At 44.2% G+C, this 27,900-nt stretch overlaps 1 long non-coding RNA gene across 1 annotated transcript; it reads right to left on the bottom strand.

Annotated features, from left to right (window-relative positions):
• Positions 1–148: 148 nt before the first annotated feature.
• Positions 149–27,900, bottom strand: LOC142841812 (uncharacterized). Its single transcript, XR_012909095.1, has 3 exons — positions 27,827–27,900; positions 9,042–9,140; positions 149–542 (listed from the first exon to the last, which is right to left on the bottom strand). It is a non-coding gene; the product is annotated as an uncharacterized LOC142841812 (long non-coding RNA).

Genomic DNA, 27,900 nt, shown 5'->3' with positions numbered 1-27,900 from the left:
GCTAATAAAGTGTGGCTTATTGGGCAGGGGGGATAGGGAACAGTCTACCACAGGTGGAAACCCAGCACGAGATAGTAACATGAGTTTTCTTTAAGTACAACCACTACACAGTTTTTTAAATGTGGATGATCTTTTGTTGCAATTTTTATTTAATAACATATTTTATCAAGGGAGGAAAAAAAGTAAGATTGCATTAGTTTCTTTTAGCTTTATTGTTTACAGTGTGAAGGAGTCTGGTAGCTCTGGAGATCTCCAAGCTCCATTTTGATTCAAATGTGCCATGACACTTAAACACAATGACTCTATGCTTTTCTTTCAAATTCTTACATTCTCACTCCCACTCAGTGATATCTTCCTCATGCTTCAGCCTCAAGATATGATGGAGCTTTAACATGCTGGGTAGTTGGATTGAAAACAGACACCTCTTGATGTACGGACCCAGAGAACTGGAAGGAGGCCACATCATCATCTGATCCAGTCCCTCACTCGAGAGATGGGAAGACTGAGGATCTTTCCTTGAACAGAAGCTGGGTCTAGGCCACCTTAAAACAGAGAAAAAAGATGAGACCCCTAAGTTCAACTGTTCTTTGGGGCTGATCAAAGTCTGAACTCTCCTATAAAGCCAAGGAAATTACACAAAATCAAAGAGAGAAAATACGATACTGTAACAATTAGTAATACAAACCAAAAAGCTGGAAAGGGAGTACAAGAAGCTGGTAAATGTCATCTTGAATACTCATCCCAAAGACACACATGTTTCCAGTGAGCAAGAGCATCATTCCCCTAAGGCTCCAGGACCAAATTCACTCTCCTTAGTAAGTCCAGCTAGCTGTTCATTGAACCCAGATCTGAATGGGAACCTATTTGCTACTGGAATAAATCCATTGATGCCACTAATAAGGACAGGTTTAATAGTAAACCTGGCCCCCAAACCATGTCTGTATTTGGAGTACTAGAGTAAAAGTTTGGTCCCAGGGTGCTCTTGGAACCTGAGCACCAGTTCTCCTAGTGGGTCGGTTTTTCAGCAGCTAGTAAGAAGTTTAGCTAGAAAAATCTCCCCTTCAGATGGGCCCTGCAGACACCAGATTCATCTGCTCAGCAGCAGCCCCATGACCTATATTCGCCACTTGCTCTTGTTCTATATCCAGACCAGTGTGGGATGAGTTGCGGCCCTCTCATTCCTGCCAGGATGGAAGAACTGTAGCTTGGTGTGTGATTCTTTAAAATGACCAAGTAGAGGTATCACTTTTGGCTGAAATTTCTGTAGCTATTGCTCTCTCTGACCAATTTACCAAGCGCTTGGCCAGTATCTCTCACCTTAACTTGAGATGACTATTGGCTTCAGGAAAGATATTGAGCCAAGTGCTAGGACTCCATCAGGAAGCAAGCTTCACAGAGGAGGTAGACTAGGCATCAACAGATTCATAAGTCATGCTCAATCCATTCTTGCATGGATCCATAAATCCTTAAATCCATCTATCTGCTCACCCACTCACTCATCTGTCTGTCCATTCAATTATACAAACACACAATCATTCACCCATCTGTTCGTCACTGCACCCAGTCAACCATCCTTTGAATTTGTACTTAGTGGGTGATAACTAAATTTAAAATATTCCATCTAAGAACTTGACAGCAAGCTTATAATCCAATAGCTGTCACCAGGCCAGATAAAGCTTAGTTTTACATAGAGTTCACAGGTAGCATATGTGATCGGAAGAGGATGAGTTGCTAAGCACAGGATTCAGATATCGTGAACTGGCATTTAAAAGAAGGCCAAGGTGAAAGGGCTCAAAATAAGTGTTCCGGGTTTGGCCAAACTCACCTGTAACTTCCTTCCTTTGTATTCTCTTCCATAACCTCGCAATGTCGAATATGTCCATTTTACAACTGAGACATCTGGGATCCAGAAAGTCAAGCGACTTTAAACAAGACCAAATTGTTTATCCATAGTGGAAGGGGAGCTAGAGATTAGGATGGTTTAGACCCAAAGGCACTCTTGTCCATTGTAACCTACTGCTTTCTATAGACAAAAGCTGAGTCCATTGTTTTTCCTGCTTCATGCTCTAGCCCTTGGAGGGCCCAGCATTTGTAAATGTAGAGATAGGTGTGTAGGAATAGGCCCCGGTATCCTCAGGATATATTCCACCTCAACTGTAGAGATTAGCTCTTTGCTGTTTGAAATGGTCTATGGACCAGTAGGGTCTGCATCACCCAGGGACAAGTTAGAGGTTTCTAATTCTGTGTTTTTCTCAGAGTTCTTGAAAATTTACCTGAATTTTAACAGGATCTTCGAGTGCCTCACATGCCCATAGAAACTCAAGGATCCCCGGTTTTGAAGTCATGCATGGAGCTGTCAATTTTAACCAACATAAAGTAGTACACCGAAAGAAGAACTGTCTGAGCTTTGTGGACTTTATCCTTGGTTTCTACTACTTGTTAATATGATCTTACATATGCCTTCTCCGGAACGTACCCTGCATTGACATGTGTAGCTGGCAGCAGTGTTCATCTGTTGTGGAATAGTAGGCTTAAGTTGGACACAGACAAGACATGCTGTCGATGGGGAGCAGAAGGCCAGAAGGCTAATCCATGGCAGGGACATTTGGAGCTCTTCTCAGAAAGAGCGCCTGGCAGAGCCTGTGGGTGGAGCACACTGGATCCCTAAATAAGGAACCTCCCTTGATCATCTCTGCTCTGTCCCGGTAACCTTAGGGACATTGTTGGCATGGCAGCAGGCTTTAAACCCTCTTATATGTAGCTTTGGGCTCCACTAGCCCCTGGTCATCAGGAAGCATCTCTCAGGAAGAAGGCAAATGTGCTCTGAAGATCCACCATCCCCCAGATTCATTTCCACCTTCTGGGCCTAACTTGGCCCCACTCAGTATGACTGTATAGAATAGCAGAACTTCCTCCCTTCCTTCCTAAGGGCCCTAGCATGTTATCTTTACAGCCATACCACAGTTGCAGAGAGCAACTGTCCACGTGGCTTTCTCCCTCACTCCCCATGGCTTAAGACTTTCTCCTGGGCTTCGGCATCTCACTGGGTTTACGAGCATATCTGGTTCACTTGCTATTATTATCTTGTATGCCTTCTAGTGTTCCCTCTCCATTTCCTCTCCACACTCCATTCCTCTTCACCCTGTATTTTATTTGCAGAAACTGTTGTTTTCCCTAATGGCGGACCACAGGGAGGAGTCTCGCCAGGCTGATCCCAGGGCACATAGGCACAGAGACGCTCAGCAGCTCAGCTAACTGTTGCATGAGCTGTTTGCACATCCAGGTGAGTGTTCTGGGAAGCCTGTGGTTGGAGAAGCTTGCTTGGGAGAGTCGTACAGAAGGAGGCTCCAGGAAGCTGCTGGAGGGAAGGAAGGTAGCCCTGCTCCCTACAGTGGCCAAAGGAACACAGCTTTCCAAGAGGCCCAGCCTTGGAGGTTTCCCTCATTCACTGGTTTCCCTCCTTGCCCTGAGGACCTGGGCTACAGCTTGTGTCTGTTATTCCTGTCAGGAATGAGTTAGTGCCGCCACTAAGTTTGGATGGTAAAGAAATAGGTAATTTCTAATGAAATGTTTTCATTGGATCAAGGAGTTCTGAGGAATCCTCTGTCTCCTTCACATCACTGAATTCCTGGCAGGGTCTAGCACTCCCAAGTTCTGCCTCTTCTCCTTCAGTTTCCCCTCTTGACTCTTTGCATCCCCTCTAGGTCTTTCTTAGTCTTTCTCTTCATCATTCTTTTCATTCTACTCTTCTGTTCTGTGTCTGTCTTTGCTCACTTTGTTGGTATCTATTTGTCTGTGTGTGTGTCTTATTTTGTTGGGCCTAAATTACCTCAGGGCCTGTACCTTGAGGCCTACAGGACAGAAAAAAAAAAGTTCGAGTTCAGGGCCTAGACTTTGAGGCCTGTAGAACAGAGAAAAGCCTGGCTGGAGTTTGAGTGAGAAGGAGACAGCAAAAACTAGGTAAATGCCCCTCCAGCCAGAGGGAGGTTTCAGCTGCCTCTCATTGGCTGGAGGTACCCTTACATCACAGAGTGTCTCTTAACGCGGGTGCTCACAGTAATAAACTGAGTTCCTGCTTTGACTGGACTCCCTATCGTGTCTGATTGTCCTGCATCATGGGGCTGCAGAATGGGCTGATAGTGCACCCACCTTTCCCTAGGGAATAAAGAGGCTCAAGAAAGCCTAGCGTTATTTCATCTCTCTGCATGCTGTTGCCTCTTTTTGCTTCTTTTGTTTGTCTCTGCCTGTGCCCTACTATGTGTGTATGTGTGTTGGTTGGTTGTCTATGTGTTCTGGTTGGTTGTATGTGTGTCTGTGTGTCTTTGTTCCTGTCTGATTTATATTTTGCTCTATGTAAATCTTCCCCTTCTCCCTTTCTCTTTCCTCTCTGAGATTCAGTCCCCTTTTCAGTCTCTGGTCATGTGTATTCTGTTATTGTTGCTGTTTTGTTTTGCTTTTCCTGTTGTTGTGATAAAACACTCTCACAAAAGCAACTTAAGGAAGAGGTTCATTGAGTTAACACGGTGGCAGGGAAGTCACATTGGCAGGTGCTCCGACTGGCTATGCTGCATCTACAGTCAAGAAGCATAGAGACAGGAGAACATACGCAGCTCTCCTCCAGGTTATACAGTCCGCTTTGCCCTGCCTGGAGAACGGTCCTGCCCACAATTAAGATTTTTGTACACATCAATTAGCATAATCAGGATAATCCCTCACAAGCACAACCAGAGGCATCTCCCAGGTGGTTCCAGATTTTTGCCAAGTTGACAGTCAACACCATTCATCACATCAGAATCTTCCTGCGTCCCTGTATCTGCACTTTGCCTCCTAACATTGTTCTCACTCTGCCACTTCGGTTCCCGAACTGCCAGCTCCCAGTGAGTGGCTCTGGAGCCTTCCTCATGGTTTTTCTGTGGGCAGATCTGCTGCTCATTCTTGCTCTGCTGTATCTATCCCCCTAGCACTGGCAACGGCTGTCAAGTTGGGTGGTCAATGGTGTGTGTGGCAATTCAGCATGGAAGCCCAATTCCAATCGTGAGAGCAGTGACCACAAGCATACATGTTATATATTCATGGTTAGCTATGAACATGCTTGCACACACGCATTTTGGTTGACATGCTGACAGATTACTCTGATCAGCCTCCAGGACTGCTGGCAATGCCACAGTAGACTTAGAAGAAGACGCTGCTACTGCTTCTGGTCATATGCAGAGAATGATTTTAAAAGGATTAAAAAAAAACTTCACCATCTCCACCCAGTTCCCAAAGAACATTCTAGCTCCATGTCTCCCTGTGGGCTTGGTCAAGTCCATTAAGCCTTCTTCCTAGAATCTAGGCAGCTTGTTCATTCTCTTTTTTTTCTCTCCCTCCTCCCCCTTCCACATACTTCTATTTAATTTTCTTCTTTTGCTGATGCTCAAACCCTGCTGCCTCTCTCCTTGGATCTCTTCTTTTTCATCTTTATCCCTGGGCAACTCATCATGTCTGTGTTTCTTGCCCCCACAGGCCCCAGCAGCCTGCTTTAGACCTTGTAATTGTCTCTCCAATTGTGCTAGAATCTTTGGCAGTTCCTCACCTCACGAATTCATCAGCACACTGAAAGACCATGGATTTAGGAGGGAGAGGCTCCCTAGTGAAAGCCATTCCCACACCTTGCAATGCAGTTACCTGGCTTGGGAGGAAATTCCCAGGAAGACTGCCCCACAGCACAAGAGGTGGCATCCTGTTTCTGCCATGACATGCTGCAGAATTCAGAGTGCTTTGAAATCTATTAGGTGGATTAGTTACTCTCTCTTGGCTTTTTGCTTTTGGTTCTGTCGCTGGCTGCTGCCTCTTCCTTTTCTTCCTCCTTCTCCCTCCCCCATTCTCCTCCTCCTTGCTCTCCTCCTCTTCTCATGCTGAACTCAAAAAGCTTCTGTGCTGGTTCCTTGTTGGATAGTAAGTAGAGAAGAAGCAAGTTCCCTAGAAAGTAATAAAATCATTGTTCATCTCCTCAAATATTCAGGAGTCATACCTATGGATTAACACCATCCCATCGTGCTAGCTGTGGCATCCAATAGCCCATTTCTCCTTGGGCATGAACAAACTCGGGTTTGGATCTTACACGCTGTGTGACCTTGGATAAATTCTCAACGTGCAGGGTGGATTTCTGAGCTCCTCGCTGGAGGAGAGGGCAAAAGAACAGTCTTCCCAAGATGCCCGTGGGAATGAAATGAGGCACTCAAAAGATGAGCCAGGTTGGGGGCTCAGTAAATAGTAAGAGTGCTGCTTTGTTTTGTGGTCTTTTGTAACAGAGACATCTAATCCAAGCTCTGCTTATCGGATTGGAGGACTTGTGCAAATCTCTTAAATGCAGGAGACTTCCATTTCCTCCTGAGAAGAATAGCTCTTGATTTCTGAGTTCTTTTCTGCCTCTCAAATGCAGCTCTCTCACTGCAAGGCCAGCTAAGAGGTGCATGGATGGTAGCTTACTCCTGTGGACAACTGCAGGCAATGCCAGGGGGTTCTGTGGGGGCCACTGGGAGCGTGCTTCAGAGTTGCCTCACCCGGAGACTTAGCAAGTTAGGCTTTGAGCGACTCTTTTAGTTTGTTTTCGGTTACTACAACAAAATCTCAGAGTCTTGGTAATTTCAAACGGAAGGGGATGTGTTTGGGCTCTCAGTCATGGAGCCTAAGTAGCACCAGGATCTTCTTGCTACATAATTTCCCGAGAGGAGAGCAGAGAGGCAAAATAGGCACATATGGAGGAGCACACGGAAGAGGGAGAGCAGGGAGACAAAGGAGAGTAAATCATCAGCCGAATAGATTGACAAGCACTGGGAATTCTGCTTTCCTTCCCAGTCTGTGCTGTCACAAGAACAGTTTCACTCCTGGAGGATCATTCCTGGAGGATCTTTCCTAGTCTGCTGATTGACTGGAATCCCACTGTCTTCTCCACCGTTTCTGTGCAGGGTACCGAGCTTCAGCATGAGTTTCGGTGTGAATAAACTGCATCAGAACATAGCAGGCACCACTTTCCTGTCTGACACTGGTTGAGAGCTATTTCCTCTGCCCACTTAAATTGTTTAGGCACCAAGCCACAGATCTCTCTAGGATGAAAGTCCCTGCCTCACCTCATTTGTGAGAGTATACTTAGGGGCTGGGGAGGTCAGAGGGCTCAGCATGGATGGTGCTTGCTGTAAATTGAGTTTAAGGTCCGCAGAATCCACCTGAAAAGCTGGGCGTATCAGCATATGCCTTTAATCGCAGCTCTGGGGAGACAAAGACAGGAGGATCCCAGAGGTTTTCTAACCAGCACAGTCTTCAGGCTCCCACGCAGCTGGAAACAGCAGTCTGTGCTTGGGGCCTCTGAGTCTCATTGGTTCTGAGCAGCAGGCACTCAAGGGGAGCTTGAAGGAAAGGCTTCAGTGTGAGTGCAGGCAGGCAGCTCCAGTTGTCACCTCCTAGGGGCTCTGGGGCAGTAGAAGCAGGCACTGCTGGGATCTAAAGGGCATGCACCTCACACTCTACCTTCTGCGTGGAATTTGACTGGTGTTCCTGTTCATCCCCCAACACCTAGATGGTGATAGTGCCTCTCCCAAATGAACAAACCCCAGCACTCATCTCCTGCCTACAGCATAATCTAGACACCTTTGCCCGTGAAGCACACAGGCAGCTGAGCCCTTATTCTAGCCAGTAGCATTTTCCCAACCTTGGTTCTTGTTTATCAAGGCTTGGCAAAAGGATAGGTGGAGAGGAGAGGAGAGGAAGGAGAGAGAGAGAGAGGAGAGAGAGGAGAGAGAGAGAGAGAGAGAGAGAGAGAGAGAGAGAGAGAGAGAGAGAAGGAAGGAAGGAAGGAAGGAAGGAAGGAAGGAAGGAAGGAAGGAAGGAAGGAAGGAAGGAAGGAAACACCAGGAGGAGACAGAGGAAGGATACAGAAGCATATAGCCCTAAAGGCTTGAGGAAGGATTCGCCTCCCTCGATTTAACGTCAGGGCTGAGAAGGAGGACAGGCATAGTTATCTTCTTGGCTCTTTGACAGAAGTCTTTCAGCTATATCTGATTCCTGTACCCCAAGGACATCTGAGAACGAGCCGGAGATGGTGGCTGCTGCATAGCTGTAATAAGGACACTTGTGTATTTGGACAGAGGCAGAGGAAGCATGAAGTGTAGCCCTCTGGGTGTGCTCTATTGATAGATCTCAATCGAAAACAGAAAATGGCCCTAGCCACAAGGATGTCACCAATACCAAGACAGCCATGGAACTGAGGAGCATAGGACAATTCAATGCCTCTCTTGACAGAGAGCAGAGGAGGCTGCCATCATATCCCTCTGTTTCAAGCCTGCATTTGAGCAAAGAAAACTTTACTCTCCTTCTTAGTCTACTGATGGAGCAGGAGAGGGTCTCTTCTGAGAGTCAGGGGCCAATCCCGGGGCTAGACACACAAATATGTGGCTGACTGTGCCTGGGCCCCCATCCTCGAGACCTGCCTTAGTTTGCTTGGGTTATTGTGCTAAACACTAAACAAAAGTAACTTGGGGAGGAAAGGGTTACAGTTTGGAGTCTAACCTGAAGGGAGAGGACAGGAACTAAAGGATAGACTATGGAGGAGCACTGCTTACTGGCTTCCTCCCTCTAGCTTGCTCCGATTGCTTTCTTATACAACTCAGAGCCACTTGCCAAGTGGTGATACCACCCAGAGTGGCTTACAGAGTTGCCTGAAGGCCAGTCTAATGGAGGTGAGTTTTTTGTTTGTATTGCTAGACTATGAAGTCTTTGACACAACAGTGCTGTTTTAAGAGGCCTTAGTGAGAGATGGTCTACCTCTGGAAAAACTTTTAACAGGGTCAGGTTGAGACATTTTAGAAGTCACAGAGAGCCTGCAGTCCGTTGGTAACCAACTGCTGGACATAACAGTTTTGGCAATAGCTGGAGGCTAGGGTGGGTAGGCCATAGCTACCTTGGACATATTGGGAGCCAGTGGTTTTCTAATTGATTGGAGGAAGTAGGGGTCTCTGATGGGGATGTTCTGGAACTGACAGGAAAATGCCTGGATAGCTTACCTTTCCATTCCAGCCTTGATGGCCCAATATATAAAATATAAGAGAAATATCTCACTTCAGTGTAGGCAGAGACTGCAGTCATTTCACGGCTGCTCAGACCTGAATAATCACATAGAAATTATATTAATTACAACACTGCTTGACTAATGACTCAGACATATTTCTACCTAGTTCTTGCATCTTGAATTAACCCACTTCTGTTATTCTGTGTATCACCATGAGGCTGTGGCTTATCGGTAAAGGTTCTGGGCATCTGTATCCTTCAACAGGTACATGGCCTCTCCCTGACTCTGCCTACCTTCTTTCTACATCTCTGTTTACATTTTCTGCCTGGCTTTGCTCTGCTAAGCCATTGGCCAAAACAGCTTTATTCATTAATCAATAAAAGCATCACATATACAGAAGGACATCCCACATCACCTCCCCTTTTTTGTCTAATTAAAAAGGAAGGTTTTAACTTTAACATAACAAAATTACATAAAACAAACAGGTATCATGCAAGAATTACAGTTATGATATTTCATTGTGGGTCTAAAGTTTCATATCTATCTTTTATCACAACTAAGGAAAACTGTAAGTGTAATTATCTGTCTTCAACTCAAGCAAAAACCCCAGAAGGATATAATATTACCTATGTAAACAGGAAGTTCATTGTAAGCAACTTCCAAATCTCTAGAATTGACAGAGGCATCTTGCTGCCTGGATAATCACCCAAAGTTCTTCTGTAATGTTGGGGCATCCATCTTCAGCCTACAGACTCATAGTGTCTGACAGACAGACTTTTCCATGAAGCAGGAAATTTGAATATTTGTTTTGCCTTATAATGACAAAGTTATCAGTTGCTTTCTTCTGTGTCCTACAGAATGTCTGGCAGACCCTTTCATGAAACAGGAACCCTGAAGGATCATCTTGCCTTCTTTAGGCAAGTTCAGCAGCCATTTTTCTGTGAGTCCTGCTTGCCCAGTTCATACAGCATATCCTCAAGCAGTCCAGACAAGAGCAGTTTCTTGCCCAAATGGCTAGCAAACTCCATAAGGAGCCTCTTCAATGCCCATCATCCTCTTGAAGTAATTGGTGCTGCCAGAAGCAGACATGTCTTACTGTTGAGTAAAAGTCTAAGTTTTTAAAACCTTTTAAATCCCATGTTCTGTAGGTCTTTGAAAGATCTAAAAAAATACCTAATGCAATTATGAGACACGTGGATGTCCTAACTACTCTCTAGATCTTCTTTCTGGAGATTCAGAGGTGGGGGGAGAGAACAGAGGGCTAGTTCTTTTACTACAGGGAAGACAGTGGGACCTGGCCTTGAGTAGCATTGCCTCTGCTCTGATGTACCTTTAAGAGGGTCTTTAGAAGGATGTGCCAGGTCACTGTGCCTTTTTGTGTTTTTTTAGACACAAATGACTCATGGCTTCTTACCGTTGAAAGAAAGCAGGGCACTGGCTCCTGACTGTTCTTCCAGGAAGGAGCATTCTCATTTTCATGTCAGGTGCAGGGTGGAGACGGGTGTTTAGACAAAGGCTGTTTCCCTTTGCTCCTTGGTAACAGAACCATAGTTTGTTCAGTGGCAATGTATGCAGGCTCCAGGGATAGATCGTACTTACACCAAGGCAACTAGAGTAATTCTGCTTTCCTTCACAATTGACTGATACCTTGTACCATAGTTCTGAGCAAATAGATATAAGAAAATCATGGCAGAGGGATACTGAGAAGTACTAGCTTCTATAAAACAGAGACCCAAAGAAAAAGATGCCCTGTTTTCCCTTGGTTGTTTCCAGTTTGGTATGTTAACATGTTTGGGTGCTATCTGAGGCTTGCGATCATGAGGTAGCAAACCTAAGGACAGAGGTATTAGGCTGAGGATTATGTAATTGGAAAGTCATCACTGGGTTTCTTAAGCAGTTCAGTGGACCTGATAACTGTCCACCTTTAGATTATATGCAAAATAGAAATAGGCAAATTCATGGTAAAGGCCACTGTTAGGTAGGCTTTTCTGTTGTACTGAAATATATCCTGACTGCTACTCCATACTAGTGATGGAGATTGGGAAACAGAAGAGTGAATAAAATGAGCATGCATACAATGAACTCCAGCAGGTGGTGAAGACAAGTTATTACCTGCTGGATGGAGCACTAGACTTCCCTGACATTTCCCCCTTTTGTATATATATTTGTGAACCAATGGTTTTTGTGTGAGTGTCCGGAGATGCTGGTTTTGGACTTGACTTGACTGTGGCATTATTCTCCTTCTCTCTATATAGAGGAAACAAAACAGACTGAAGTCGACTCAAAGTCTTCTGACATTCAGTTGGCATTGGTTCGGGACAAAGATCTTTGTTTTGCCTCTGAAAACCTTCATGTCTTAAAATCTATAAGATTATGAAACTCATTTTAAAATAAAATATCTTTAATATGAGCCAACTATTTACAGGAGTGGGAAGAGAAATGAGAGTTGAGTTTGAAAAGATTTGTTTATTAAGAAATTTGAATAAATTTATATTACATCTATATAATTTTAATTGATCCTTGGATCCTTTGTGGAGAATTTAGAGCTTTCTCATCTAGCAGAGTTTGTGTTGAGGAACACAGAACTAGATGGACCTTTCAGCTTTCTTCCAGCACTAACATTCGGATTCCACGTAGGTAGTGTGTGTGAGTGCTTTATCTATACAAAGAACCAAAATGTTGGCCTCAGCTGGCAGTGCTCTCATCTTGGGGATCTCACATCAAGAATTAAGATGGCATCCTGTCCTGGCTTCATGATTGTTGTCGAAGGCCGCCCACTGACTTTCTGGGTCGTGGGGGGCTAGTTGCCAATGCATGTGTCACTCATGACCCTGGATGAGGACCAGAACACATCGTTCTTTGCAAATATAACAGAAAACCCCAATTTAAGAATCCTGTGAGATCCTGGCTCATATTAAACCTCTTTTCTGTGGCCTTTTCATTCTGGTTTCAGTAGAGCAGGCTGAATGGCTGAGAGTCCAATTGTCCAGGAATAGAGAACTATTTAGCAAGTTCTGCTATGGTCCTAGTGCCACATGGAGACATAGCACCGTTTTTAAGGATGTCTGTGTAGCCATAGTCCAGAGCAGTTGTTATTATAATAGGCAAATCCCAGGTTCTTTTGGACAGGAGGAAAGCAGCTGACACATAAATACACAGACATAATTATTTTCCTCTGGAGTGGGACTGCTCTCTGATTTGATTAAAGCAGACATGATTAGCCCATCTCAATGACTGTTGAGGCTTCTCCCTTTCAGTGTGGCCTCGGAGAGCCTCTTAGATTGAATTGTCTTGACATAAAACCACAGCTGAGCTTTGGAAATGGAGCCCAGCGTCCCCAATGTATTTCAGTGAAAGCCTAGGAGTAGCTTTTTAAATATAGAAAGCCAAGAATTTAGCACATCATGATTTCTTACCACAGGGCCAGCCATCTGCAGGCAACAATCTGGAGTCCCACTGGATGACCTGCATCCTTAACCCCGAACAGCTACTCTCTAGAGAAGGTGTCAGCTTTGCTCTTATGGAGGCTGGCAAAGGTTCTGGAATTATCCTTCAAAGCTTTGTGTGAGGGTAGCTTGGCACCCAGTGTACTAGGGTAGGGGTGGCGGTTTCTAAAGAGATGATTAAGTAATGGGAAAAGCCCTCTCTGAAAGGGTTAATATAGCTTTCAAAAGACTGTGCTAATTCACTCACAAATGGATTAGTACAAAAGAGCGAGCTTAACCTTCCTGGGTCTCTTCCTTCCTTGCTCTTACACACCCATTGGGCATGTGGCCATTTTCTTTTCCACTTCTCCGCTGTGTTGTGACACAGCCAAGAGGGTCCTTGCCAAACATCTGCCAAGCTGTTTGGACTTTCCAGCCACCTGAATCACGAGCCAAGCAAACTTCTTTTCTTTATGCATTACTCACGGACTCCAATTTTGTTCTAGCAACACGATAAAACTAAGACATCTGGTCTGGCTCTCACTGAGGATATGGAGCAAATGGACAAGGCTGGCTGAATACACCTACGAGGGCTGTCTTAGAGGCAAAGGGAGCTGAATAAGAAATAGAAGCGGTCTCAAAGGACACTGTGAGCAACAGAAGGTCAGCAGAGCACTCTCCCATGAAGGAAAAGACTGTCTGATACTGAAGCTAAAGCCAATGAGAAGAAAAGGAGATGGGAGAAAGGAGGCGGGTTTCCCCCAAGGTTCACACAAAACCTTGATTACAAGGTCTATAAACCACTAGACTCCTCTTTTTCATTAAAAAAAAATTAGAGTCAAGTGGACCGGATATGGTTCCAAAAGTCTAGCTCCATTTGCAGGAAGATAGGCAGAAAAGTAAACCCTAGAATTTTCAAGAAGGTCAACTAAATCAAGAAATAAAACAGTTGGGCACAGAGATTGAGAAACACAGTGATGATAATAGAAAGGTTGGAGAGGTGCAGAGTGCTCTGGCATTTCTGAACCCTCATCAGCTCTCAAAAGCATACAATACTGCTTTAACGTGATCTCAGCCACGGAGTACTACAGAATGGATAACCCCAACTCAGATCTGAGTCCTGTATGCTTATGAATGCAATCTAAGACGGCATTAGCTTGGTCACAAATGGTGTATCTTAGTGCAAAGAATCGGATTGCCACAAGTTTCCATGGGTTTGGTAGGTTGAACAGTTACTTTTATCCTCTCTAAATTTGCAGAGGGTGGCAGAGGGTACATGTGCCATTGTGTGTGTGTGTTTATAGATGTCAGAGGACAACTTTATGGTGAAATTGACTCTTCTACTATGTGGGTTTCAGGGATCTAATCTAGGTCATCAAGTTGGTGGGAAGCATCTTTACCTTCTTAGCCAGCTCACCATTCTCTGTTTACTTTGTTTTGCTTTATTTTGTACAGCACTTGGCATAGGGCCTATGCCACTGAGCTACACCTCTAGCCTCAAATATTGTTAATGATTACACTCACTGCAGGTATAAGGAAATATTCAGGCTCACCAAGAGGGTAAGTGGCAGAGCTGGGAATGGAACAAACCATCTGAATTTAAGGCTTACAGGCTGAGTACCACCCATACCAAGAGTTATTCATTCATCTCTTTATCCCCCTGCCTCCATCTCTAGCCTTTCTCTGTTTTCCTTTCATAATGTTTATTCATCAGCATATCTGTTCATTTAGGTTCATTTATTCAGTATTTATCAGGCTTTATTTTATATTACAATGTTTTAGATTCTTGAGATAACAACAACAACAGAACAAAACTTACGCTTCCCCAGGCTTTAAGGGCAAAGGAAACACCTGAAAATTAGTATCTGAGCCAAATTACTCCCATAAATATTCTCTCCATAGAATCAGAATTTCCTGATCCCCATAAATATTCTCTCCATAGAATCAGAATTCCCTGATCCCCATAAATATTCTCTCCAGTGAACCAGAACCGATAGTGTGTGTGTGTGTGTGTGTGTGTGTGTGTGTGTGTATGTGTGTGTAGATTAGAAAGTCGTGCACAAAGAGGTAGAGATAGAAACAGAGATGGGTTGGTTTATTGAGTGACTAGGGAGGTTGAAAATCCCCAGATGCAGAAGGTAGGTTGGCAAGCTGGAAACCCACAAACTAGCTCATGTTCTGGAAAGAATTTCCTCTTGCTTGGTCATTGTTTTGTTCTATGTTCTACCCTGGATGAAGCCCATATATATGAGAGATGGAATCCTGCTTTAGATAGAGTCTACCTTCTCAAATGTTTATCCAGTCCCCCCAAACACCTCCACATATTATATGAACCTATCAGCATTGGCTAGAATCAATTCTCTCAATATTTAAGTTATAATAGTGCATTATTCCTGGAAATAAGGTTGCAGAATCACAAAGTGATTCAGGTGTTTCTAGGAATACTCAGAGAAAGTCTTGACTGTGTCTTGGAACACAAAGAATCAGATTCATAACCTTGGCATCTTGGTAGAAGGATATCACCAGAAACTACTGGAAGAGAGACTGGCCTTTGTTCTAATGTCTCACAAAAGACATGGTTTCCCTGAGAGCTGTGGATACACCCACAGTTCCACCACAAAGTGTTTATTTCTTGGCAGTTTCAACTCTGAACTCCTAGGGTACCAAACGTGCCTTGAGTTCTGTGATGATGACGACAAACAGAGAAAGACAGGTCCAAACTTGGGGATTGTTTCTCCCTTGGGTCTTGGACAGCTCCACTTGCTGCCAGCTCACATACTCCTGTCATGATCGGCTTTCCTCATGTGGGTCTTTATCCAAATGGACTGAAGGATTCATTTAAAACATATGACCAAGAACATCAAAAAGCATGCTAGCCATATGGCAAGCCTTTCTTTGACACTTGTTATCTGCCCTTGAATACACTTATTTCACAAGTTCTCCCCTTTCTGCAAACTTACATTTCCTCCAGTCCTTACCTGCAAGTGTATGCCTTTATCTTGTTCTTTGTTAAGAAAGTGGCAATAATAACAGGGATGACTATATTTTTTAAACATTTTATCAATGAATTTATTTGCCTTATTTTACTTCAGGGCCAGTACCAAGTTACACTGGACACCCCAATGATTCATCTTGTTCGTCCTTGAAAAAACATTTGACACAGTTAGTATTTTCCTGTTTTTTTTTTTAAAATTGCTTCTGCAGAGTAAAGGAAACAAGTATCAGAGTGAAGAGACAGCCTGCAGAATGAAAGAAAAATCTTTGTCAGCATGTGTCTGACGGAGTTAATACAATACTTAGAATATATTAAAACTAAAAACATTAGATACCCCAAATCATATCATGAAATCAATAAATAGGCAAAGGAATTGGAAGACAGGTCTCAGATTAAGATATACAAATTGCCAATAAACATATGAAGAATGATCAAGGAAGTTTTCATGTTAGAGAAATAGACATCAAAACTACTCGGAGATTCCATCATCCTCCGGTCAGAATGGCCATCATCAAGGAAACAAGCAGGAAGTGGCAGTAAAGGTGTGGAGGAAAAGAAACCCATATACACTGCTAGGTGCGAAGTCATTTAGTGCAGCCCGTATGGTAATCAGCATGGAGAATCTTCTAAAGCTCAAAGCGGAGCTAACATACAAATCCAGCTGTACTTGTCCTTGGTTTCTATCTGGAGGACTTTAAGTCCTTGGACCACAGAGATGCTTGTGTGTCAGTGTTTATTGCTGTACTAGTAACAATAGGGAAGACATGCTACCAGCCCAGATAGTCTTCAACAGAAGAGTGCATAAATAACATTATAATTTTATTCAACTGAGTTTCGTTTAGTTATTCACAAAAAGGAAACTATGTCATCTGTAGGAAAATAGAATTGGCGTTCATTGTGTTAAACAAATAAGTTGGCTTCATAAAGATAAGTGTCACTCTTCTCTCTGATATGTGGACTCTACACTTAAACACGCATATGAGATATGAGGGCAGAGGGAGGCCACTTTAGGGAAAGATGACAAGTGGCGGGGTATGAGAAAGGACAATGGTGCTGAGTATGAACTAAGTGCACAGCAGACGTGGATGTGAGATGCACGCTATTGTACAATGGCGCTGAGCTAACAATACTAATAGAAAACCTTTCACCTTCCTGCTGCCATGCCCCCATGTTTTTCTGTCACTTCTGCACAAGTTCTATAAAGAAAACCTCAATGTTTAGTCTCTCATAGTCTTCTAAATTTATTTATACCCATACTTCTTAGGCGATGTCATCTAGGTTCACAATATAGTTCAGAGTTTTTATCAACAATGCAACTGAGACTTTTCTCCTTGCAGCAGGCTTACTAGCTACATCCTAGCGGTACTTCTTTAGGTCCTTTAGAAGCAGATTGAATTCTACATGTAGGAAGTTTTTTTGGGGGGAAGAAATACTGATGAAGTGTAACATGCAACCCAGGGGGTGGAATCAGGCAAGATGGGCTTCCAGACTGCAAAGGGGACCTGATGACATGGAAGGGGTGAAGGGGGAGAAGGGGAAGTGAGTTGAAAGAGTCTCAGGGTGCAGCACAGTTTAAAATGTTGATGGCCCAGTTGTAGTCGGAGGTCTGTGTTGATGTCTGTGGCTCCTGTTACCACCAAAGACAGTGTCTGTAGCACTAGGGAAAACTGGCCATGCCCCTCACCAACTGCAGCATGCAGGAGAACAGGCCCTGCACCTCGCCTGGGCAACACAATAGATATGACCCTCTTGGGATTGGCAAGGGTGCAGGTGAGTTGGCTCTCAAGGGGTGAGAGCAGGAAAGTTGCCCCCTCCCTCATATGCCATATGGTGGCACGGGTGAAGGAATTATGTCCTCCCTACTCCTCGCCACCTGCAAGAAAGGAGAGCTGGCCTTGAGAAAATAAGAATGGAAAAGCTGGCCCTCCCCCTTACCTGTGCAAAGCAGTAAAGCTAAAGCTGGCTTTGGTGATGTGAGCACGGGAGAGCTGAACTTAACGGAATGAGAGCAGAAAATCTGACCCTGCTCCTTGTGGCCTGCCACCCTGGGAGAACCAGCCCACGCAGTGATGAAGAGCTTGCCTGGATGGTAATGATTAGGGAAAGTTGGCAGGCTGATTAACCCAGCTACCACCTAGGCCCACAACCAAAAATATGAGTTAGCCCACCACAAAATCTATGAACTGCTGGAACATGTGAAGGGGCCAGGCCTACAGATCCAAAGCTACAGGATCTCCATGACACAAGTCAACAATAGGATCTCCAAAGGGAGCCAGAGGGAGGGTCCAGCATTGATAGTATATAAACTTCCTCAGATAGTATAGTATGGCCTCGAACCAGACCAGTGACTTATTACAATGAACACTTGCATTGGAAGGATTACAAGGACAGATGTTGGAAGGGGGAGATTAGTAGAATCTGGGTGTATGATGTAAAATCCACAAAAAAAACCATTAAAAACTTAAAAAAATAAAGAAAATGTTCATGCCCATGTAACATGGAGGTCCTGCTTGTTGGGGGTTTCTGTCCTGCCCAGTTCCTGCAACCAGCAAGTCCCAAAGAAAATCACACAGAGGTCTCCATAGGTTATAAACTGATTGGCCCATTAGCTCAGGCTTCATATTAGCTCTTATAACTTATATTATCCCATTATTCTAGTATACATTAGCCACGTGGCTCAGTACCTTTTTCAGTGGGGCAGGTTACATCCTGCTTCTTTGGTGTCTGGACAGGACTGGGGAGAGAGCTTCCTTCTTCCCAGAATACTTCTGTTCTCCTTGCCCCACCTCTACTTCCTGTCTGGTTGTCCCACCTATACTCCCTGCTTGGCTACTGGCCAATCAGCATTTATTTAAAATGTAATTGACAGAATACAGAATTGTCCCGTACCATGCCCATGCTAGGGAGTCCCTTACCCAAAGTTACCTATTGGAGGATTCCCCGTATCTTGTAGGAATGAGACTGTGGTGCCATCAGGGTCTGGGAGCAGACTTTTGGTAGTGTGGTCTCATTGTGTAGTGTAGAAACTTATCTCATAAATCTATTTGCTTCCTAGTGTCACATTTTCATGACCTCGATATTAGTTAATGCTTGCTTTTCCCATCTGGCAGACACACCAAACTTAAGAACAATAGGACTCTATTGTTCATGTCATGTAGGTATTCTTAGGTTTGTTCTACCTTGGCAAATGTTTTCACTTTCCTCCAGATGTTAAATGCAAGAGCATAGAACTCATTCTAGAATTTGCTCTATACTGCCTACAGGCAATCCACTAGTGAGTCCCTTACTGCAAGAAGCTCAAATCCATTTCCTTTTCTCCGTTTCCACCATCAACATCTAATCCCAAGCCTCCTTGTTCTCATGGATCCTCCTCATTGGCATATCCACTGTCACTCTTGTCAACTTCTAGCTACCTTTGTGTCACCTAAAGTATCCTTCAAAATGTCACTTAGAACACTTTCTGTCCAGCAACCTTTCACTGTAAACCTTCTGAAACCTGAGCACATTAGCATGCCCTGCCCATCCCTTTTCATCTCATTATATAGAAGCACTATGAGAACAGAGACCTTGTCTGTTTAATATAATGTCCCTGCTGCCCAACATAGACCTAGAAATGATAGTAGGAGCATATTGCCTGTTTGTTGACCACGAAGTGGGTGAATCTCTTTTTTCACAAGGCCTCAGAACTGAGCTAGTATGTGCTATTGGTAGCTATGCTATTCTTGTAACACTTAATGGTGTCTTTGCCAAATTGTGATTTGTTCTTATTTTTGGGGACCAAGAAATTCAGAGGTAGTCGGCCAGTGGAGGCATGTCAGGGGTTCCAAAATGCCATGGTGTCCAGAAGAGGCTCCTGTGTGTTTCCTTGAGTGTTCCCAAGCTTCCTAGTGGATGTTTTCCATCCAGATGCGTTTTTAGATGCACTTTTTTTTTTGTGCGTATGGTCACCACACGGCTGCTTTGTCATCAATACAGCTAGTATCTGCACTCTAGGTATGCCAAAGAGCTGTAGTGGCTTGACTTTCTCAGGATTCAGATTCTTCAAAGAAGATGAGGTAGAAGGGGGGTTCTCTTAATATGAAGATTCATAGAACGGAGGGGAAGAAGTGTGATTCAGAAGAATGGGAAGTAGGGCAATGAAGCCATCCCAACATCATTTGAAATTAGAGTTTGAGTTGTCAGCAATATATATATTCCATGCTGACATGTCACTGGAGGCCAGGAAGAAGGTGATTTCTCTAGTGGAAGCAACCACATAGGTGTTAACACCAAAAGGCTGTCGGTCAGCAGAATTCTCAACAGTTGAGGCAACAAACTATTCATCCCTAAACCTCAGCATCTCAGAGGCACCATGCAGGCATTCCTGAAGACCTCACATACCAAGATTTCCTTGTATCTTAATGATCAGAGCCATGCCATGCAGCTGTCTTTAGCTACAAGACAGCTGGGATGTGTGTATTTTAGCTGGGCATATTGCCACACAGAATAAAACAAAGGTTCCATTAATAAGAAAAAGAGGTAGAATATTTAGGGCATTTAGGCAGGCCACCAGCAGCCTTTGGCAGATCTCCTATTCTTCACTTCCTTGTCTCTTTTCTCTCAACTCTCCTAGTGCCTTAGCATTAAAATAAATTAAACAAGCAAACAAAGCAAACACATAAACAAAACAAACATGAATAAACCTCCTTCTTCCTTCATTAGCCAATAAACAAAAGCTTATGAAAATCTCATTACAAAAGCACATGCAAATTCATGCCTATAGAGCTTGAGCAGAAGATGGCTACCACCATGCTAAGCATATTTTGGTTTTCACTGGGCCTAAAAGAGCCATTGTAGACAATGTAGACCCTACCCACCGGAAACTCACAAATAGAATAAGGAAATAGGACTACTATTAAATAGCCTGATGTAAAAGACCTAGCTGGGAGAGAGGGCTCTAAACAAAGGGAACTAGAGAGGATATGCACTCTGATCTGTGGCAAAGATTCATGGAAGGCCAGACAACAAGAAAGTTTTGGAGACATCATATTGCAGTGTTGTAAAAGGAGCAGCGGGGCCACTTCCCGCTGCCCGAGAGGAGTCCAGGCCCTTTGTTCTGTCCTGCCCGGCTTCCGGCCACCCAGCTAACTATGCCTGAAATAATCACAAGGAAATTTGTATTAATTAGATTACTGCCTGGCCCATTAGTTCTAACCTCTTATTGGCTAACTCTTACATATTCGTTTAACCTATCTCCATTAATGTGTATCGCCACGTGACTGTGACTTACCGGCATGAGTCTAACCAGCGTTCATCTCGGAAAGGAGAGCCATGGTGTTTACTACATTGCCTTCTTCATCCCAGAATTCTGTTCTGTCTACCAAGCCCATCTAAGGCCTGCCCTATCCAAAGCCAAGGCAGTTTTCTTTATTCAACCAATGAAAGCAACACATAGAAAGAAGACCTTCCTACACCATTGCAGTGAAAACAGTAGGGATTGTCTAGGAGCTGGATGGGCAGGGAGATAGTGGCTCTGAGCTTGAGGACTGAGCATTGAGCAGTCAAAATCTAAGTATGAGGGAGGCAGCTTGAGTTACAAGGCCAGGTAATTGCAGGAAATGTGTGTGTGTGTGTGTGTGTGTGTGTGTGTGTGTGTGTGTGTATCTGGCAAAGAAGCCATAGTCCTTTAAGTGGCTTTTGGTTCTTGTTGCGCAGCCTAGAGGTACTCTGCTCAGCAGGCCTCCACACTGAGGTAAATATGGCCTCTGACAGGACTGCTGGAGAGAGATAAAGTAAGGAGGCCTGGAGCCAGTGGCAGGTGAGCAAGGCGTACAAATGAATTTTCATAAGCAGTCCTTTCAGAATGGTCTGGACAGGAGATGGAGAAGAGTGCTCAGTGGAGAACATCAATGGTGCCTGCGCAGAAAGCTGCTCTAATAGCGTGAAAGCTGCAGCAGTTGGAGGTACTTACAGCAGGCCTGGCAGGGCAGAAATGGCAGTGTGTCTGAGTCACAGCTGGCGCATTGACCAAAGGCACCACCGCTGCTTCTCTAAGTTCCCTTTCCGCATCTTTCTCATGGGATACAGGATAGCCTGTCGCCTGCGTCTTCGATAACTACTTCTCGTCTTCGTCCTTTCCTGGAATTATGGGCTTTCTTCCCCTTGTTCAGGGAGGATGCATCCTCAGAGGAAGTAGGTCCCACTCCCATGCTCACAAGGTGGACACCTAATGATTACTGTGTGTTAACTGCCTGGCTCCATTCCCTTTACTGGTGATATGGGCATATGGTTTAATTCTGACCAATGCTATGACAGGACAGATTTAGACATTAGAAGTGATGAGTAAAGATTTGAAGCCTCTCATATCTTCTGTTTGACTTTGTGTTGTCTGCAGATGAATTTCAGTCTTGCCACCGTGAGACAATCTTGCCTAGGACAAGACAATAAATACACTAAGAACACACAGGGAAAGATGGAAGGAAATGAGACATGGACAGCAGGTGTGACCCACTGATTTACCAACCCCAGCATACTTCCAAGTTAACACTCATTATTAAATCAGAAAATGATTAAATAAGAAAAATCTCTTGTCATTTGCATAAAACACATGGGGATTTTCTGTTATTTGCAGCTACAGCAAATCCAGTTTGTAAAGAAATCCTAACAAATTAGGGTCAAACACAATGACACCAGAAAGTGCCAACATGAATGGCCAATACACTAGGTCAGGGTTCCTGTTATAAATTTCTATTTTCACACACGCACACACACACGCACACAGGCACGCACACACTGGAGATTCATTTTGTTATAATATCTTTTGTAATTCCACTATGCATGTAAAAAAAATTGAACATTTTCCAGTCTTTGGCTCTGTCTGGGGGTCACCACCAATCTGGGCATTTAGCCAGCCAATTCAGTATTTGACCTGCTCCCTAATAACTTCCAACTGTTGGCCCAGAAGTACCCCCAAAGCATGCATCCCAGCCAGAGCTTACAGTGTGCGGCTTGGAACAGAAAGACAGAGCCTTCGATTTTTGGCCTAAGAGTTATTCTTCCAGGAAAGGATCAAGGCATCTTAAAAAGTAATGTGCCTTTGTAGACAATGACGTTTAAGAAAATTAGGATTTGCTTTGCTTAGCGATTGGTTTCATGTCCATATTAGGGATCTCCAAAAGCAGCCCCGAATTTACAAGTTCGAGAATCTTGTATTGCTTGTCCAACTTGGAAATTAGTGCATGGACTCCAGATGAAACAATTGGACAACACAAAAGCAATGCACAGTATAAATATTCTTATTTCCTAACTACTTGTCAGCTATTTCCAGTGAGTAAATATTTACGCATTTTCTTCTCCCCCTGCGGAAAGCAGTGCTCACATATATGGACATAAATATTTTGGTGTATGTAAATATTTACTTGCACGAGCAATATATTTCTTTTTCCAGTCTCCCTCATAAGTTCTTTAATAACAGAACAATTCCTGCTTACAAATAAGTTCTGATCTTGCAGTCCTCCTGGAGTGTTGTGTAGAAGAGAGGCATTTTATGAGGATGGTAGATTGCTGCTCAGCCAGAATGGCTGGGCTCTAGTTAGAACCTGGCATCCTGCTAGCTGTGCAACCCAGAGCCAGCTGTTTAGTCTTTCTGAGCCCTGAATTTTTCATCTGTAAGTGAGGACAATAGCAGCATCTACCGTGTAGTGTTGCTGAGAAGATGCAATAATTTTGTGTATATAAAGTGCTTCGGACACAATCTAGCATATTGTCAACCTTAATAAATAATATTAAAATATTTTACTGTTGTCAGTCACTGGAAATAAGTATATTACCCTTTTCTAGATGGTATTGTGGATACATCTTAATTTTATCTAAGTATCCCTTTTGTATCATTCAAAAAATTCAAACGCTAACAATACAAGCAAATTGCTTTAGACTGGCTTTTGATTATTTTCTACCCTCCGCTGGTGAGTGGCTATCATTTTCAAGTATTTACTTTGTGCTAGGCATTTTGTGCTTCCAAAGATAATGTTGTATTTTGTCATTACAGTAACCTTATAAGGGAAATAATATTTGTGTCTTCATCTCTCAACTTGAAATTGAGGCTCAATGCAAATAATTAATGTGTCCTCAGATAATAATATGGATGGTAGAGTTGAGATTTGAACTCAGATATCTTACATGTGAAAAGCCCTAAATCACTCTGCCATTGTGGTGTTTCCAATGTTTTCACAGAAACAACCCATGCAGGCAAGGGTCAGTCAATCAGCCTCTCCCCGTTCCCCGCTACATTTTCCTCCCCTTCCCTGTCATGAAAACAGATTAAACTCCATTCTACCTTCTGTTCCACAGGGTTAATACGCCATTGACAAACTAACATGCCCCATCTTAAGCCTTATGAGTGCTATATTGTAAAATGTGGCTGATTGGATAGTGTGGAGCACACCACGCCCCACTGTAGGAATCGTAGCCTGGATTTTTTTACTACTTTTGTCGAGGTATAGAGGTTTCCTGCTCTGTCTCTAGCATTGCATCCATGCTGCCCAAGTCCTCCAGGTGGTAAGTTGAGTTGAAACCTTGCGTTACAAGTACGTGGTTCCTGTTCTCGGGACACCCCCAGAGATAGCCTCAGAATGGCTTTCCTTGTTACATGAGGCTATCGCATGCTTCAGCCATACTGTTTCCTGTTTAGAACCTTCTCTTGTGCTTGATTGCCAGGCCTCTCACAATCATTAGACAAAGGTCAATGGTATTTTTCAATCCCCCAGGATCCTGCAACATGTTCTCTATATAGTTATAACCTAGAGATCGGAGAGCTTTGGTTTTCCCTGCTTATCCTATCACATAGATTCATAGAAGACTGATAACTAGACTGGAGGCCACTTGCTGCCTGCAGTAATGGCCTGTGTACCTGGCCATGTCGACTGCCTCAGGCAGAGGTGCCTCTCTCCTCTTCCAAACAAACCCCTCAGCGCATTGTCAGAAGCCTTGTTCTAAAGACATCTTCAAAATGCAGTTTTTAGCTTGTTAATATCTCCAAGTAGAATTGGAGAAAAGTGAACCCAATTACCCAACCCAATTCTCTCACACAGAACTGCTCTGAATCATATTTACCAAGTTTTAGGTGAAAGCCACACCTTATTCTCTTGGGCTCTCTCTGTTAGATGAAACCCCATGTTCCAGTTTGTGAACCAATTAGAAACGATGACTGATTGCTTCAGGAAGGATTTTGGAGCACCTACTGCCATGAAGTCAGCATGGAAAACACAAAACGAAGGCTTGGTTCAAGCTTATGAAAAGTGTTCAGCCCTTGCAGACAAAGGAGTGGGAATGCAAATGATGGGACCGAGAGAGAGAGACGGCAAAACAGATGTTTAGTATTCTGTGGGAGCTGAGAGGAGCCTCAGAGAGGGAAGTTTCTAACCGTGCTAAGAGAACTGTATTAGTTACTTTCTGTGACAAAAATGCCTACCAGAAGCAGCTTCAGGAGGAGAGGCTATGTTGCCTTACAGTTTCAGAGTATGCATCGCACATGGTGGAGTGGTTGGTCTGTGATGATTGCAGCTTACGGCACATTCACATCGTGATGACACAGGAGGAAGCAGAGAACAAAGCTGGAAGCGGGGCTGGGCCATAATCCTCAGGCCTTCTTCTAGTGGCCCATTTCTGCCATCTAAGCCCTAGCTTCTAAGGTTCCACAACCTCCCCAAATAGCACCGTCAGTTGGGGACCCAGTGTTCAAACATGATCGTATGGGGTCATTTTATATTCCAACAGTGACAAGGATGATAGAGAGGTAGGCGGAGGAACAAAGAGATTACGTTTAAGGCTGGCATGAAACCTGAAGGACAATGTGTCTACTGCTGCCTAACACATCACCCCAAATGTAATGACTTAAAACAGCACTTTATTTGCTAATCCTTCTCCAGTCAGGGCTGAGATCAGCTGGCTAACTCTTCTGTTGGCCTTTCTGGTAATCCCTCTTGTGGCTAAATTCAGCTGGCTCTTTGGCTGGAGACTGGATTCAGCTGAGCTTTTCTCTCTCCCAGTGGTCTTGCAGTCTCTGCAGCCCCACATAGTTATGCTGTGTGTTCAGTCTAGCACGGCAGCCAGACTCCTTAAATGGTGACTCAGGAGCTCCAGAACACATGAGCAGAAGCTGTCAGGCGGTCTTCTGTGTTAGGCCTGTCCAATTGCCACTGTCACTGCAATCTGTTGACTAAACATAGCTGTGCAATCAGCCCCGATTTAAAGGGAGGGGATGTGTCAAGAGCCCGACTGTCAGGAGGCTGGGTTCACTGGGGCAGACATATGGTGGAGAAGCTGAATGAAACTGGGAGAGGCACTGGGTAAAAGAAGACATAGAAGCAAAGGGGCAGAAGCATGTCAACCCCTGGCTTTGGGGAAAGCGTTAGGTGCTTTAGCCCTGTAGATGGGTGGGTTGCATGGGTACATGCGCAGGCAACAGTGAGACTTTTCTGTGCTAACTTTTCTGACTATGGTCTCCTTGCGGTCCTTTTTTTTTGACTCATTTTTTTTTTTGTTGACTTTCCATCTGGAAGTGCTCCCGTGTGAGCCAGCTCTTCTTTGATGTGTTAAGTTTTGGTCATTGTGATAAGAGATATTTGAGGTAATCAGCTCAAAATGAGGAAAGTTTTGTTCTGGGAGACTATTTCAGATAGACATGGCCAATCTGTGGATCCACAGCCACATGTGCCCCAAGACAGCCATGAATGTTGCCCAACACATTTGTAGATGACACCTTACCACAGTGTCAAAAGGTTAGACCACCCCTCACCCCAGTTTTAGAGATTTCAGACAATGATCGCTGAGTCTCCTTGCTTTGGGACTGTGGCAAGACAGAGAGAGCAGTATGGGGAGGGAGCAGCATGTGTTAAAACAGAGCTCACGGAAGTTGATGCGCAGGTGTGGGATGGAGGTTGCAGTGACAGTATCTCCTTGAAGGACAAGACCTCAACGACATCACTTCCTACCACTGGAACCCTATCCTAAAGGTTCCAGCACTACCCAGTAGCACCAGAGACTAGTGACCAAGCCACCAACAGATGAGCCTTGAGGAGACACTGAAGGTCCAAACTCTAACAACTGACCATACGGACCTAAAGGTTATGTCGGTGTTACTGTCTGGTCACCAAGGCCATTTTCTGTTTTGCCTGGTAGCTAAGGTGGCCTGCCCTTCTCAGCTTCTTTTGCAGCTAAGTGTGGCCATGACAGTTAAGTTCTAGTGTAGTGGCGGTATACAGTAGACCAGACTTTGTCCACGTTCTGATGTTTGTGCATCCACACACATTTTTATTCCTCTCCAGTTGACTGAACACAGAGAACTCCAGTAGGAATTTTGTGCTGACGATGACAATGGTGCCCGATAGAAGACATCTGGCAGATGGGTCCAAAACAATTGGCTTCATGGTGACTGCTTGTCACATAGGAATGAAACCATTCATTAGAAGCCCAGGGCTGTGACGGTCAGTAAGTTACAGCAGCCAGCATTACTTTAACTACCAGAATTAGGAAGTGAGGAGGCAGAGAACTTATTTGCATCACCCTGAGGAGCTAGGAGATGTGTGAGGGAAGAGGTTGAGAAGACAGGAGATCAGTAACCGAGGCTTAAGGAGGGCCATCCAAATATGGGAAGAATTCTTGAATGAGGTCATGAGAATCTTCCTTTCCACGAAGCCAGATTTTCCCAGAGGAACATCTGGAATCGGCAGCAGGTGGACTCATTGACATATTCCCATCTGAAACTGTACTGTACTTTTAGTTTTTTCAGGGGCCTTGTCAGCTTCTAGCTGTGAACACCCTCCCTGAGAGCGTATCGACAGGAAAGCAATGTGGTAGCTTTTTGGACAAGTTCAAGGACCAGGATTTTATATTAACATAAAAACATGGCATATTTGGTTCTCTGTTGTCATTCGCTTCCTCAAACAATCCCTCAGAGTTTCAGGGACAGAACCTTTGTGTTTTCCTGAGTGGAAAAACAGAGACTGAGTTGACAGGCAAGATCTTACAGTTAAGTGCAGGTGACCTCATTCTAGGTCATTTGTAAAGCAAATTTACAGAACTTGTTGAGGTCACATTCATATTCTATAGACACACACTGATTCAAAGTTTCTGACTGGACAGCTCTGGAGAGCACTGCATCTCTTTTCCTTCAAGAACCTGTGCCTCTTAGCTTGCCCACTTGAGGGCTAATGCAAGGAAGTATATAGGTCAGGGGCAACCCACCTGCAATGGGGGACAAGATAAGAGTAAATAGTCTACTTGCCTTTCGTCCTTCAGAGGCTTTCAAAGAGAACAAATGCCTGAGCCCTAGCAAATGCCTACAGCTCCTTAATGCACCCCAAATTGACTCTCCTCCCTTACCTTGGCTCAGTCTCCAGGCAACCTCACCTCCGCTTTGCAGGAGCATCCGTCAAGGCCGGGTAGCTGCAGTTGTG

The sequence above is a fragment of the Microtus pennsylvanicus genome, chromosome X (genome assembly GCF_037038515.1).
Source record: "Microtus pennsylvanicus isolate mMicPen1 chromosome X, mMicPen1.hap1, whole genome shotgun sequence".
NCBI lineage: Eukaryota > Metazoa > Chordata > Mammalia > Rodentia > Cricetidae > Microtus > Microtus pennsylvanicus.
The sequence above is the reverse complement of the archived record's forward strand: the minus strand, read 5'-3'. Positions and strand labels throughout refer to the sequence as shown.